General features: G+C 41.7%; 4 non-coding genes across 4 annotated transcripts; all 4 read right to left on the bottom strand.

The window, feature by feature from the left end:
- Positions 1 to 3614: 3614 nt before the first annotated feature.
- On the bottom strand, positions 3615 to 3708 carry trnai-uau (transfer RNA isoleucine (anticodon UAU)). The gene is made up of 2 exons: positions 3671 to 3708; positions 3615 to 3650 (listed from the first exon to the last, which is right to left on the bottom strand). It is a non-coding gene; the product is annotated as a tRNA-Ile (tRNA).
- Positions 3709 to 7945: 4237 nt separating this feature from the next.
- On the bottom strand, positions 7946 to 8017 carry trnat-cgu (transfer RNA threonine (anticodon CGU)). Its single transcript has one exon. It is a non-coding gene; the product is annotated as a tRNA-Thr (tRNA).
- Positions 8018 to 11019: 3002 nt separating this feature from the next.
- Positions 11020 to 11092, bottom strand: trnak-uuu (transfer RNA lysine (anticodon UUU)). Its single transcript has one exon. It is a non-coding gene; the product is annotated as a tRNA-Lys (tRNA).
- Positions 11093 to 12181: 1089 nt separating this feature from the next.
- Positions 12182 to 12253, bottom strand: trnaa-cgc (transfer RNA alanine (anticodon CGC)). The gene has a single exon. It is a non-coding gene; the product is annotated as a tRNA-Ala (tRNA).
- Between the last annotated feature and the right edge of the window lie 1858 nt (positions 12254 to 14111).

Below are 14111 nucleotides of genomic sequence, written 5' to 3'. Positions count from 1 at the left end.
CCTAGGTTCTATTAAGACTTCTTTTATCAAAAAATATTTTATTAATAAAAGCGTGATTTCTTAATAATCAACTTTAATGTTATCTTTATTAGTAGCTGTATTACAGGTAATGCATGCACAGCCTTTATTATGCTATAGTGAATTTTCAGGTATCCCATGGAGGGAAGAGAACTGAAATTAAGGAAATACTTATTTAAAGGGGTCTTAAAGTCTTAAAAGTGTTCTGTCACATCTGGGTGTTAATTGAATAGATTTGTTGTATTATTTCATATGATTTGACTCTACACTTGTGTTTCTCAGGAGACAGCAGTAATATTGGGGATTTGCGGGTACAGATAATAAATTATACTATACAAGTGTAGAGGTTTGATGGGTTTACTGAGACAATTATTAATTGTAGCAGTAATCACGAGGTTGTTCGTTGTGGTTTTTAGAAAATCAATCGTCAGAACAACTAACAACGCACACACACGGGTTCAATACACGAGATACATTTATTCCTATAAATTGTGCACCAAACATATACTAGTCTGCCTGGATACGAGCAGCAGACCTTACTGTGAGGGTTATCAATATACAAAGTATATAATCTCGAAGAGATGCAAACACAAAGAGATACACAACAGAGAATATATGTCAATATATATCGTTCGGTTACCAAATCGCTAACCAGTGTTATTACCCACTGTTACTCTAAACTCGGAAGTAAATACATTACTCATGAATTAAATTGATAACAACTTGTGTTGAGGTACAATTGAATTCTCGAGACGCAATGTAGAACATGGGGTTTACTTATCCACTTTGTATGGATTTGGAATTTCCCGGCACGAACACCAAACCAGCTGACAGGCTCTGTTGCAGCCTCGGTCCCAGCGGTTGTCCAATGGGCGTTGTCCCGGCGTCCTCTGGCTACTGGCCAACCAGTCGAGGTGCAGCTCGGAGTAGGACGGGCGGAGGAATCTGACTGCGGCGCGCAGGGCAGTCGTTGCTCCGAGGGGATCTACCAGCAGTCCGGCTGGCTGGTAGAAAGTCTCTATGCACTATGCACTCTATGCAGTGTGACGGCTAGTCCTCACAAGTCACTCTTTTGCCCAGGAAGAAGCTGGTTCGTTCCCGGTCCAGCGCTGCATCTGAATAAGCTATTCAGGTTGTCGACGAGGGTCCAACTGTGGGCTGCCGTTGATCAAGCGGAGCGTTCACGTTGGTAGAATTCTGAGTACGTACGGGATCCTCGGCCCCGCGCTTAGAACAAAGTCCAAGTCCCTTTGCAGACAACAGCCTTTGTCACGTGATTGTCTCTGAGGATGCGCGAAAATGGCCAAGGAGAGCCCTGATCTGAGCTTGCGCTCCCTTTTTGACCAAGACACAGATGTGTTCTGATTGGTTGAGAGTTTGGCAGGCATTGGAGACCCACATGGTGTTACCACACCCTGCCAGTCTCTAATTGGTTGATCAAGGTGAGATACGAGTCACATACTCCTGACACTTAGGAATGCAGTCCAGATGTCCATTTGGCACTCCCTAGACAGATAGGCGCCAATGGATGACCATTGATCATGATAGCCAGGCTTATCTAAGTGCATCCCCGTTTGGGAGCTGTCCCTTATCAAAAGAAAACATCTTAAATCAGCCTGCATGAATACTTTCTCTGTGGCTGAACCACAGAGATGGAGAGTGAGATGGGGCCTCATTAAGGAAAGCACAGCAATGCTTAATTCTGTCTTATTACCAAGCATTGCTGCTACAACTGCTTAAATTCAAACTAAACAGGACTATGGGAATGACATTTGATTTCGAACTGGGTTTTAAATAAATAGGACCGCTGCACTACATTGTGCTTTATGTAAGACAAAAGGTGGGCTTCCTGTGTTTTCGATAACTCAGTTGTAAGAGCGGAGGAATATAGTGGAAACAGCTGGGAACTCTTTGTTCTCTGGTTTGAATTTGGCTGGAAGAAAGGTGTTTTTTATGTTCTTTAATCAAAAAGTGAAAATTTGTCGTTCACTTAGTTGTCTTATTTTCTAGGCTTGTAGACTCCTCACTCTTCCTAAAAGAAAGTGCTGCAGATAAAGATACAGTAGTTGTCGGAAGTTTGTTCAGTGGTAGAGCACATACAGGCTGTATGTGGTTGTTTTCAATCGCCGGCGTCTCCACTCTGGATTTCTTCCTAAGCGCGATATCTTTCCTTACTTGTGTGTGAATTTCAGCGCGACACATAAACCCTTTGTCTGTTTTATAAAGATTATATTTTAAATCAGTTAAAACAAAAAAGTACCTATTACATACACGTAGAAAACACATGTATCTAATTTGAAAATTTGGGCAATGTATTACTAGTAGTGGAGCTGAGCTCACAGAAGAGCAGTTGATATTGTTAAACCACGTATTATTTTTAAATGACGCTACTAAGCACTGGCACGGTGTTAGTGCAGTCCTACCCAAGCTTTCTATCGACTGGATGAGTCTCCTGTTCCATCTCCAATTCTTTCCGCACATTTCGCCTGTTTCACCACCATTATGATTAGACTATAGCCACTAATACGAGAATACTGTTCTGAAAGACTGTCTTAAATAATAATGTTGAAAAGGGTAATGATAAGAGTTTTTTTTCATTAAGGTAACCATACATTTGCCTGTATAGTACAACTTATTATCTGTATCCGCAAATCCGCAATATTAATGCTGTCTCCTGAGAAACACAAGTGTAGAGTCAAATAATATTACAACAAATCTATTCAATTAACACCCCTATGTGACAGAACACATTTAAGACTTACACCCCTTTTAAATATGTATTTCCTTCATTTCAGTTCTCTCCCCGGGATATCTGAAAATTCATTATAGTATAATAAAGTCTGTGCATGCATTACCTGTAATACAGCTACTAATAAAGATAACATTAAAGTTGATTATTAAGATATTACACTTTTATTAATAAAATAAGTATTGATAAAATTCCTTGTGAATAATTGTAGTGTCTGGAAAGCAATTGTTCATTACTTAATGACGATATTATTTCCACTACATTCAGGACAGTTCCAATGTAATCTATTGTTCCACTTCGTCTGCTTAGTCTCCTACTTTAGTAACATCTAATGGGGAGCAGCTGTTATTTTAGGTTTGTTGCAATTGAGAACAGGTTTGCTACAGAGCTGCTGACAAATTTCAGCAGCCAGTTTGTTGCAACTGACCCGTTGTAGCTACCAATCAGAAAAAAAACCAAACGCAACAACTTCAAAAGAAAAAGAACATTAAAAACAAATCTGGGGAACAACATAAACACAGAATCTAATGCGAGAGCTTTATCAAGTCTTCAGTGCTCCTCTTGTCTCAGTAGACCTCTCTCATATATTTATGTACAGGTCAACTGGAGGTACACAGCTGATAGAAATTTAAGTAGGGAGCTGCATCACAGCATGCGTGGGCTGCAAATGGAAAAGTATAGGTTTATTCCATGCTGAAAATAGAAGTAAACACAACGTTTCAGCTGTGGAGCCTTCTTTGATTGTGACTCGAAATAAATCTTTACTTGTTCGTTTGATGTTAATTTATCTCCATCAAATACCTAACACTATCTAAACTCGAAAGTTGCTCTCAGTAGCTAAAGACACTGCTCCAGGTGAGGCTTGAACTCACAACCTCGGCATGACTCCGCTGTGCACTGCTGTATAAGTACCGCGCGCTGACCGATTGCGCCACTGGAGCTGTGCAAGTCGTGCTCCTCATACAGACTGACGCTGCAGAAACACAGGGTGAAAACGGTTTCGGTTGTGGATCCATCTATACATGGGGAACACTAAAATAGCAAGGAAAATACAAGAAAAGAAACTGAAAGAATTGTGCTAACAGCAAAGGGGAACTGAGGGAGGTGGTCAGACAAGTAAATCAGCCTGGCAGATTATTTGTATCGACATTTTTTGAGTCAATCAGCAAACAGATTTCTCTTCATGTGCCTTAAACTGTGCAGTTTGTATCTTCGCTGTAGATAGGTTTCTTCAGAAGTCCAGTAAACTGACAATAATGGAGAACTAGCTGACGCACCCCGTCGTGAAGACCCTCTGTAAGGTGATTACACGTTTCAATTTCAAGTCGCCTCCTTTACACTCAATTGCAGCCCCGAAACTGAGAGAAAGCATGAGAAATGGCTTCAGTTTCAATGTGAAAGTGCAGTACAGGCTCGATGGCTTCACATCTCCCATCAATCACATAAAATTGCAGTAAAGCGATCTAAATATGACTCTTAAGTACTTGGAAAGATGATTATTTTGAGCGTGCCTCCAAGGGTCTGCTACGAGGTTGAAGTTACAGTAGCTTCTTATTCACCAGCTTCTTATGCGTGTTTTTCGTTCCACCTTAAATGGTGCTGCTGTGATGTTATGTCGCCTTTCGCCTGTAGATGGCTCTCTTCAATCAGTACTAATCCGGCTGGAATACTGTAGACATCTTCACTGAACGGGAATATCCAAATAAATAGCGACTGTCCAATTTATATTTTTGTATGGAATATATTTCAGAAAATCGCAAACCAATTTTAAAAACTCACCACAACACGGACTTACACTGGGAAAAGGTAACTGCACTTTCTGCTTATTGCTACGGCCTTCCCCCCGATTATGAAAATGTCTCACAGTTCTGACACCGCCGTGTGAAAGACAATGTAACAGACTATCAAAATCCTGAAGTACAAGAAATTTTAATGCACCAGTTTTTTAAATATGACCCTCTGATCCTGGCATGTCAGTATACATTTCGAAAAAGTATGGCACCAATCGCACGAATTGCAATGGCACAAATTGTTGAGAATATCACTGACCTTGCCGATATTTGCAGGGGATACGAATGTTTTGCACATGTTGAACTACAACACGTAAAAATTGAGCTTCTTAGTCAATATCATCGGGAATGTCCAATAATGACGAACATCAGTAGCTTCAAGGAAACTTTGACTCGCACATGGAGTTTTATCTTCAAATGGAGGGTGGGAGAATTTATTTGTACTCTCGTTGCTCATTAGCTAAACTTTTTTAAAAATATGACACAGATTTGTTCGAGAAACTTGTAACCGCCTTAAAGAGAGTCTTCTTGAAGATGTGCACCAGTTAGCTCTCCACTGTCAATTGACAGGACTTTAGGAGAAACTGTTCTCATACAACCAACATACAAATTACACATCTTAAGGAACATGAAGAGAAATCCGTGTACTAAATAACATAAAATTGTCACTGCAAATTATCACCAAGCTGTTTCATGTGTCTGACCACCTCTTTCCTACTTTGCAGCGAGCACAAATCTTTATGTTTCTTCATCGCAATTTTACTGTCTCTTTCCCCCATGTGGAGATAGATCCACAGCTGAAACTTTAGGTCAGTTCCTGTTACTCTGTCCGATTGAAAGAGCTGTATTAAAGGCACTCCCATCTCTGCAGGAAAGTTATTGCTGCTCTCAACACAAGATACTGCAGCCAAATATAGCGATACTGTCACTGCCTGTGGGCCACGTGTTCCTGCTGGCAGTCTATTATGTCATGTTCATCCACACCCAGAAACATTACTTCATCGCTATTTTACTGTCCCCCATGTGGAGATGGATCCACAGCTGAAACTTTAGGTCAGTTCCTGTTACTCTGTCCGATTGAAAGAGCTGTATTAAAGGCACTCCCATCTCTGCAGGAAAGTTAATGCTGCTCTCAACACAATATACTGCAGCCAAATATAGCGAAACTGTCACTGCCTGTGGGCCACGTGTTCCTGCTGTCAGTCTATAATGTCATGTTCATCCACACCCAGAAACATTACCGCTGTAGCACAAGAGTTATATAGGCGCAGTCCATAGAGCAAGAATCTCTTAATCTCAGAACTATGGGTTCAGCCCCCACATTGGGTCCCTCTGTGTCAATTTCATCCCCCCAATCCTCCTAGCATGACCTGATGGCGTAACAGTGATACCCAGTACCCAGCGTAATTCAGCTTTCTTTCCACTTGATTCAGATTTTGATCTGAAATCATCAGCCGAACAAGAGTTTGTCTAAATCGAGGGAGATCTGCTCACAAGCAAGTATTAAACACTTCAGCATTTTCTGTTCGAATACCACACTTTGTCAAAACACTGCCGTTTCTTAAGCTAATAAGTAAGGGTTTTTGAGCACGCATTGTATTGTTAATGCTTATATTAAAAAAGCATAAATTCACATAGTGGAATTTGGACTGAACAAAGTAGTCCAGCCCTTTTACAACATTACATACCCACTGATTAAAGCTTTAAACTACAGTAGCAGGAGTAACAATAATGGCAACAACATGTTTGGAGCTCGGCATTTTATTTATTCTGCGGAAACGTATCGGAATGAACTGCCCGAGATAAAAGAGTAATTGCGGCTTCAGATCGTTTTTACAGAGCATTGCGTTGTTCTGTTCATGCTGACTACACGCATTACATTTGTCATTTACTGCAAGCGTTGCTTTTCCAGGTTTTTCTGAAATTCCTCGCATTTGAGCCAGCACTAAAATATTTCATTCCCGTCGCTGAATACATCGTGGAAACGGTATTTGGAACGGAATGCTATCACTCATGAAACCTCTTTGTTCTTCGGCTCTGAAGTTTGAAAATGAAAATAAAACGGGGGTCACTTCATAGGCTTGAAAGAAGTCCAAGCAGCATAAAAACCCGCGAATTCTCACAAAGGCTGCACCTTTCTTCTGCTGCTGTTATAAATCAGCCTTAAACATTTGAATACATACCTTACTGCTGCTAATCACATTCACGTGTTTACGAAGCTTTTTTCTGTCCGTTATGTTTTTGCTAAGCAGTTTCTCTGTTTTCCTCGTACTGTGATTGTCAGCGAGCACAACAAGACTGAAACAGTGTAAAGGCAGGTAAAAAAGTCAGGGTAAAACGCCTGATTGTCGGGAGTGGGATTTGAACCCGTGCCTCTATTTGGAGAGTGAAACACAACGCTTAAAAGACACGAAGCTGTAAATTTGCTGTTTTAAACAGCTCAACTATCCTGAAGAAATGGGTGCGGATTGTATCAGTCACGTCCGATTTTCCGTAAATTTAGGACGATTGATACAACTGGACGAACATTTTGTGGCGTTTAGCATGACATGGAAAACGGTACCGGAGCATTCGGGTCCGGACTACCAGACTCAGAAACAGTTTTTACCCCCGCACTATCAAACTATTAAACTCCCAGCCTCTCTCACTCTCACCTCACCTCTCACCTATGATCTGAACCTCACAGTGCCTTCTTTCTCACCAAAAACCCAAACACACATTGAAAATCTACCTCTACCATACATGTCAAAAGCTCACTCCCCATCATTTCTATCCCTTTATTTCATTCTTTTGATGCATGTTTTTGCACATAACCTGTTACCTTTTTGTTGTTTTGCACACTGCCTGTTGTTGGTTTTTGCACATCGGCTGTTGTCTCTGTCTTTCTTTTGTTATACAATTGTATTGTTGTTGTGTTTTTTTCTTTGTACTACTTATGTCCGAGAGCTAGCTAAATAGCATTTCGTTATACCATAAACCTGTGTATGAGTATAATGACAATAAACTTGAACTTGAACTTGACATAGTCTTGCAGGCAGTATATTATTTTATCGTTTACTCGTATGAAAAAGCACGGTCTTCTCGTTCCTAAGTCAGATTTTTAGTGCTTTCGAACGTTACTTCCAACCTGGACTGACAGCTCACCCGATGTGTTTGTGATCAGACCATGGAGTCGGGGGCTGTACCAAGCGCACGTTCCTTCCCAATGCTGAGGCGATCATTCGGAAGATGGGTGTGAAGAGAAACAAGCTTTGTCGACTAAAAAACAAGGCAGGATATGCAAGAATACTAATCACTGGCGACAGTTATGTTCTCTTACTATTGAGATCCCTACATTGCGAGTTTTTTTAAGACTTTGAAACTAAAGGAAAGCGGTGACAAATGAAACTGGCACGGGTGGGGTTTGAACCCACGCTCTTCGGTTTACGAGACCTACGCCTTACCACTTGGCCACCGCGCCCTTCAAGTAAGCATGGGAATAAGGTTGTTCAAATTATTTTTTTCTGAATCTGGTTTACATCGCCAAATGTAAACCGGAGGCAGCAACAACAATAAAAGGGATACTTGTCCTTAAACTCGGACGTGATGTTCTGCAGACGTGCACAATGTCCTGTTTTCTTGCAGTGTAGACATTTTGCTGTTCACGCTCCGCATTCATCTGCTTTGTGCATTGTTAGTCCGCACCTGTAACATGTAATGTCAGCCGTCCCCCGTTCTTCTATTTCTCTAGCATGACTGTATCCTGCTGCTCGGCTTTTGTTTGTAAAGTTTGAGCGAGCGCCCCGTTCAGCGTCACTTTGTCACTGTGGTCAGAAAGCATTCTTGATTCTGCTTGAGCTGCTTCATGAATTCTAGCGACTGTAAGAGCTCTTTCTATAGTCAGCCCTTCCTCCTGCAGCAATTTATAGTCTCTTATCTGCACATTTTTCCACAAGTTGATCTCTTAACATGTCAGTTTCCAATACTCCAAAGTCACAAGATTTAGCCAGTTCTCTTAGTGCAGTCACAAAAGCATCAACAGATTCGTCCTGAGACTAAGTTCTCTGCCTAAATTTATGCCGTTCCAAAACCACATTTCTCCGCGGTGTAAAGGAAGCGTCTAAGGCAGCTACAGTCTTTTTCTCCAGGGAGGTTGGCGAAAATCCGCTGCACGGGAGCCCTGATACAGTGCAGTAATGTAGCACGTCTCACGGCATCCTGAGCTTCTGTAGATCCACTGGCTATTTAAAAAAAAAATCTGTACGACTCCATCCATATCTTGTATTCCGTATACAAATCCGGGGCTCCGAGGTTCAGTAGAAGCGGTGGAAAAAGCTGGGCATAAGCAAAGCTTCTCGGCGCGGCTACCATATCTTCCATGGCGCAAGCTAAACGAAAAGTCCGAAAATTCAGAAGTTCGTTTCTAACAGCAAGAGAACTAAAATCTGCACTGCACTCGCTTTGAGTCCGTCAAGCACTCATCTCTCGTCGCCTTCAATGTTGTGTATCTTAATAAAGAGACGTTTTTATATTATTTTAACTATTTTATTAACTACACAGATCACGCCCTTACACCATATATTCCTGCCTTCTACTCTCTCGTTCTGTTGTCTGGCGATGTCTACTCACTATACTACATTTAGCATGACTTCTTGTTGCAGTTGAGCTCAAAGCTGGAGATGATCTCCATATTCTACTGCACTATCTAGTCCGAAACGTAGTACACAGTACATACTTTTTTAAGTGAAGTCAGGTTGTTAAAAAATTAAACCAGCGCCCTGTCAGAGAAACGTACCCCAGTCTCCCGCGCAACAAGCGGGGGTACTCAGCACTATGCTAACGAGGAGCGCTTGTCTGTAGCTGAGCGTCAGCTCTGTTTACTGTCAGCAGTCATTGCCTCATTTCCAAAGACTTTTTCACCTGCTCTCAGCTTTTAAAGACAGTCATAAACGCTCAAGAAGTAATTCATGTCAGTTGGAAGTCTGTTTCTGTTGTCTCAGCTCTTGATAAAGAAAAGCCGTGCGTGGGAGACTCCCTCTCTGAAGACGTTTGCCGTCACCCTGCGAGGGAGAAGAGCCATCAATCACCGAGGCAACCACTGAGACAGTTAACATTAAACACGTGAAATGCAAGATGTTGTGATTTTTTCCCCGCTTAAGGCTTCTATTGTTTCTACTCTAACGAGAAAGACCTCTTTATTAGAAGTGAGATTTTAACAAACGTCTCCAGGGTTAACTGCGACCTGAACGCAACGCCTTAGACCACCAGCCATCTTGCCTGTGGTGTGAGCAGCGCTCAATAAAAATGATCAGAAACCGAAAGCGCTTCTTATGCGGATCAGTATATTCCGATTCCACTGGTTCTGCAGAAGAAATAAGAAAAGCCGAACTCAAAGCACTGTGTTGCCATTACGGGTACTCTGCAGCTGCTTTAATTAATAATAATAATAATTGCTTACACTTATATAGCGCTTTTCTGGACACTCCACTCAAAGCGCTTTACAGGTAATGGGGACTCCCCTCCACCACCACCAATGTGCAGCATCCACCTGGATGATGCGACGGCAGCCATAGTGCGCCAGAACGCTCACCACACATCAGCTATCAGTGGGGAGGAGAGCAGAGTAATTTAGCCAATTCATAGAGGGGGATTATTAGGAGGCCATGATTGGTAAGGGCCAATTGGAAATTTGGCCAGGACACCGGGGTTACACCCCTACTCTTTTCGAGAAGCGCCCTGGGATTTTTAATGACCACAGAGAGTCAGGACCTCGGTTTTACGTCTCATCCGAAGGACGGCGCCTGTTTACAGTATAGTGTCCCCATCACTATACTGGGGCATTAGGACCCACATGGACCACAGGGTGAGCACCCCCTGCTGGCCCCACTAACACCTCTTCCAGCAGCAACCTTAGTTTTTCCCAGGAGGTCTCCCATCCAGGTACTGACCAGGCTCACACCTGCTTAGCTTCAGTGGGTTGCCAGTTGTGAGTTGCAGGGTGATATGGCTGCTGGATATTTAAGATCTACTCACACCGTGTTGCCATTAAGGCTACCTAGTTAAAAAAAAAACTTATCGTCATCTTTTTGAACGTGATTATTAGACACCCGTTAAATCTCCACCGAGGTTTCTTGAGAGATCTTCAGCGAGCGAGTATTAAAAAACTACGTCGCTTCCAACCTCTGCTGTCACTGTAAACTCTGCAGAGTTGCAGTGTGCCTTTCCTCTTGTCGTATTCAAGAGTACTCACTGTGTGAGCTCCTCACTGCGTGTTCTGTACTCTACTGTGATTTAATTTAGATGATTACGTGGAGTAGAGTGACAAGATCTACTTGAACATTTTCGGTTTGTGAAATGAAACACTAAATACACTACTGTAAATACAAGTAATGGACATTTAAAATAACCACAGTACAGCTAGAACAGTGAAAGATAAAAGACTATTTAGAATGACATTCACAATAGATTTAAGAACAGCACATCCGCCCGAACAGGGACTTGAACCCTGGGCCCTCAGATTAAAAGTCTGATGCTCTACCGACTGAGCTATCCGGGCTCTGAAAGACAGCTAACACTGTCGGGATCCTCGCAAGTCACGTGTCTCTTGTGCCGAAGAGCAGTCATACCTGACCCGTCTGGAATGACCACTGACAGACTTTATCATGAAGCGACGGCACCACTCCCAGTAGAATGAGTGAGAAATATAGCATGACATGGGTAGTTAAGGGGCTCCCACAATCCATCTTTCCTCACATTACTGATTTTTTTCAATAGCATTTGGACCTTTTTTCACATTCAGATTTTTTTCTCATTCAATAAAATCTTTTAATCAACAACATTAAAAAGAAAACAAATGGAACATTTTTTGGAACAATAATTAAAAAAAATCTTTCAATGCCTTGGTTGTATACGTGTGCACAACCTTTATAAAGGGAGTTGCAACAGTGCTGAAATGTAAAGAGCATTTCTGTAGAGAAAACAGCATTTTTCCTGCCTTGATGTTAAGCTTAGGGAGCCTGTCTTTTAGAAATTCTATTTCTTCACACCCTGCACAGCCTCCCGACAGACTAACGAATATTTTTGGGAGAAATTGGCTCACACACCGGAAGACACTAACGTTTATTTACGTTAGAGTATGTGAATAACAGTTTAACCGAAAAAGTTTGTAATTGTGATTTTGTTAAAATTTAATAAATCGTCTATCATCAGTAAGTAATTATTAAGAAATTGTTTTATTTCATAAACTATAAGACAATTTAGAAAGTTTATAGGTCATAAACGTCGCTTATGTTCTTTTAACTCTAGCGTTCAGGATCCAAACCCAGGTGCGGACGGTTGTGTTTCTTGAATCTCTTGTAATCATCAAAAGTCGATGTGTAGTCCTTCAGTACTTTCTCGAGTTGTGCCATGGATATTTTATACGATCAATACTTGTCATGCTCTTTTGCATTTTCCTTAACTAAATTAGTTCAGATAATTTAGGATTTAACAGAACTAAATGAGGTACATTTAAAACAGCAGCGCAACTCTGCAGCACGTCGAGTGTGCCTGCATTTAATTGTGTAAACCTGGCTCTCTCTGAACACGAGCAAAGAGTTCTCACTCAACAGAAGATTGCGATGTGAGTACTGTAATATAGAGCACCTGGAGATGCCAGGGATTGAACCCGGGACCTCATACATGCGAAGCATGCGCTCTACCACTGAGCTACATCCCCGATGAAAAAGTTTGTGGAACAGACTTAGAGATGTGCAAATGCTCACTGATCACACCACTCACGAAGAATGCCTGCAGTTTCCCACTTTCGCGTTTCTTCTACTACAGAGTAAATTCATAGGAATGAAAAAATAAGGAAGGAAAAATAATCGCATCGAAGCTTCAAGAGGCTGGGCACAAATTAATCTGTTATTTTTGCATCCAGTTACATGGGCGACGGTGGTTGATTCCCAGACGGGGGAGTGCTTTTTTTTTCTACCTCCTTACTCGACTGTCCTTCAATTCTATTTTATTTGAAAGCTATTTGCATCTTTTAAGTGCTCTTGATTAAACTATGCATAGAAAAACAGCAGTACTGATGATTTAACGTAAAATGGTGAAACAACGCCCCAACCACAGGAATGGTAACAGGAAGGATCGTGTTCTTATTTAATATGTCCTTTTGAGATGTCTTGTCAATGCACACAGGCGGTAGAGCTGAATAATTTACTTTTAGTTCTTTCTATACCAGGAAGAAAGGAGCAGACTTTAACTTTAAGAGGCAAAAATGACACCTTGTCAAAGCTAATATTTATTAAAATGACATCACAACAAAAGAGTGGAGCCTTGAGTGAATAAAGCCTTGAGTGGAGCCTTGAGCTTTCATTGGATGTCTGTGTCTCCATAACTTTGTAGGTGAGAGAGAGGATTGTGATAATTTGCAGGTGCTTCTCGGGAGTGCGTTGGTGGTACAGGCGCCTTCCAAATAATTGAGTCAGTTTTTTAATCCCAGCCAGTGCAAACCCAAATCTTTTCAAGATAATCTGTGGTCCTCTAACACATCTTTTGAAACACTACAACAGGTAACACCCCGTGTGAAACATCATGAGCATCTATTAAACCTCTCTACCTACCCGTTCCTCACAGAGACATGACGAGGGTCTAAAGGGACATTTTGAGCCGTAGAAACATTTTAGCATTCCGTACTTTCCTGTGCAGTCAGGCCAGTTCCACTTTAACTGCGCCCGACAACGGAGGTCGTTTTGAAAACTACGAGAGTAAAGGAAGAGTAAAGGATTGGAAGCTAGGGAGTTTCAGGTCTGTGTTTTTATTATAGGTTCTCAAATCTGAATACCTTTTCAAGAAGTATTTCAGAATCCCAGTCAAATCCAGTACGAATGCTGCATAGATCTGCATTGTACAATTAGTATACTGTTTGTCCGTTGAATCAAACACGCCTTATGAAGCATTTCTAAAACAGGAGAGATTGTTAGGGAATGCGTCTTCCTGTAAAAATAAAATGACTTCAAGGGCACTATAAGCAGAGGTGCTCTACAGAAGAACTATAGCCAGAGATGCCAAAGAGGTCGAGATTTCACCACGTGAGAGAAAGCATCTCAGAAAACGAAGTTGCGGTCATTTCCACGCCTCATAAAACCACTAGGTCAAACAACAAGAGCTGAAGAGCCGCTGTTGAGAGTAACACGGCCGAGCGCTCTAAGGAGCTGGCTTAAACCTCCAGCCTCTTCAGGAGCATCTGTTGGAGTCACACTGCTACAGTGTATCGCCTTGTTAAGTATCCCTTTTATTGTTGTTGCTACCTCCAGGCGATGTAAACCAGATTCAGAAAAAAAATAATTTGAACAACATTATTCCCACGTTTTTTCGAAGGTGCGGTGGCCAAGTGGTAAGGCGTCAGTCTCGTAAATCGACCATCGTTTTATCAAACCCCACCCGTGCCTGTTTCGAAGTCTTCAAAAAAACTTGCAATGTAGGAGTCTCAATAGTAAGAGAACATAACTATCGCCAGTGATTAGTATCCGTGCATATCCTGCCTTGTTTTTTAGTCGACAAAGCTTGTCTCTCTTCACACCCATCTT

This window comes from Lepisosteus platostomus, chromosome 5 (assembly GCF_059453375.1).
Source record: "Lepisosteus platostomus isolate fLepPlt1 chromosome 5, fLepPlt1.hap1, whole genome shotgun sequence".
In the NCBI taxonomy this organism is placed as follows: Eukaryota; Metazoa; Chordata; class Actinopteri; order Semionotiformes; family Lepisosteidae; genus Lepisosteus; species Lepisosteus platostomus.
This window is presented reverse-complemented; position numbering and strand designations above follow the sequence as displayed.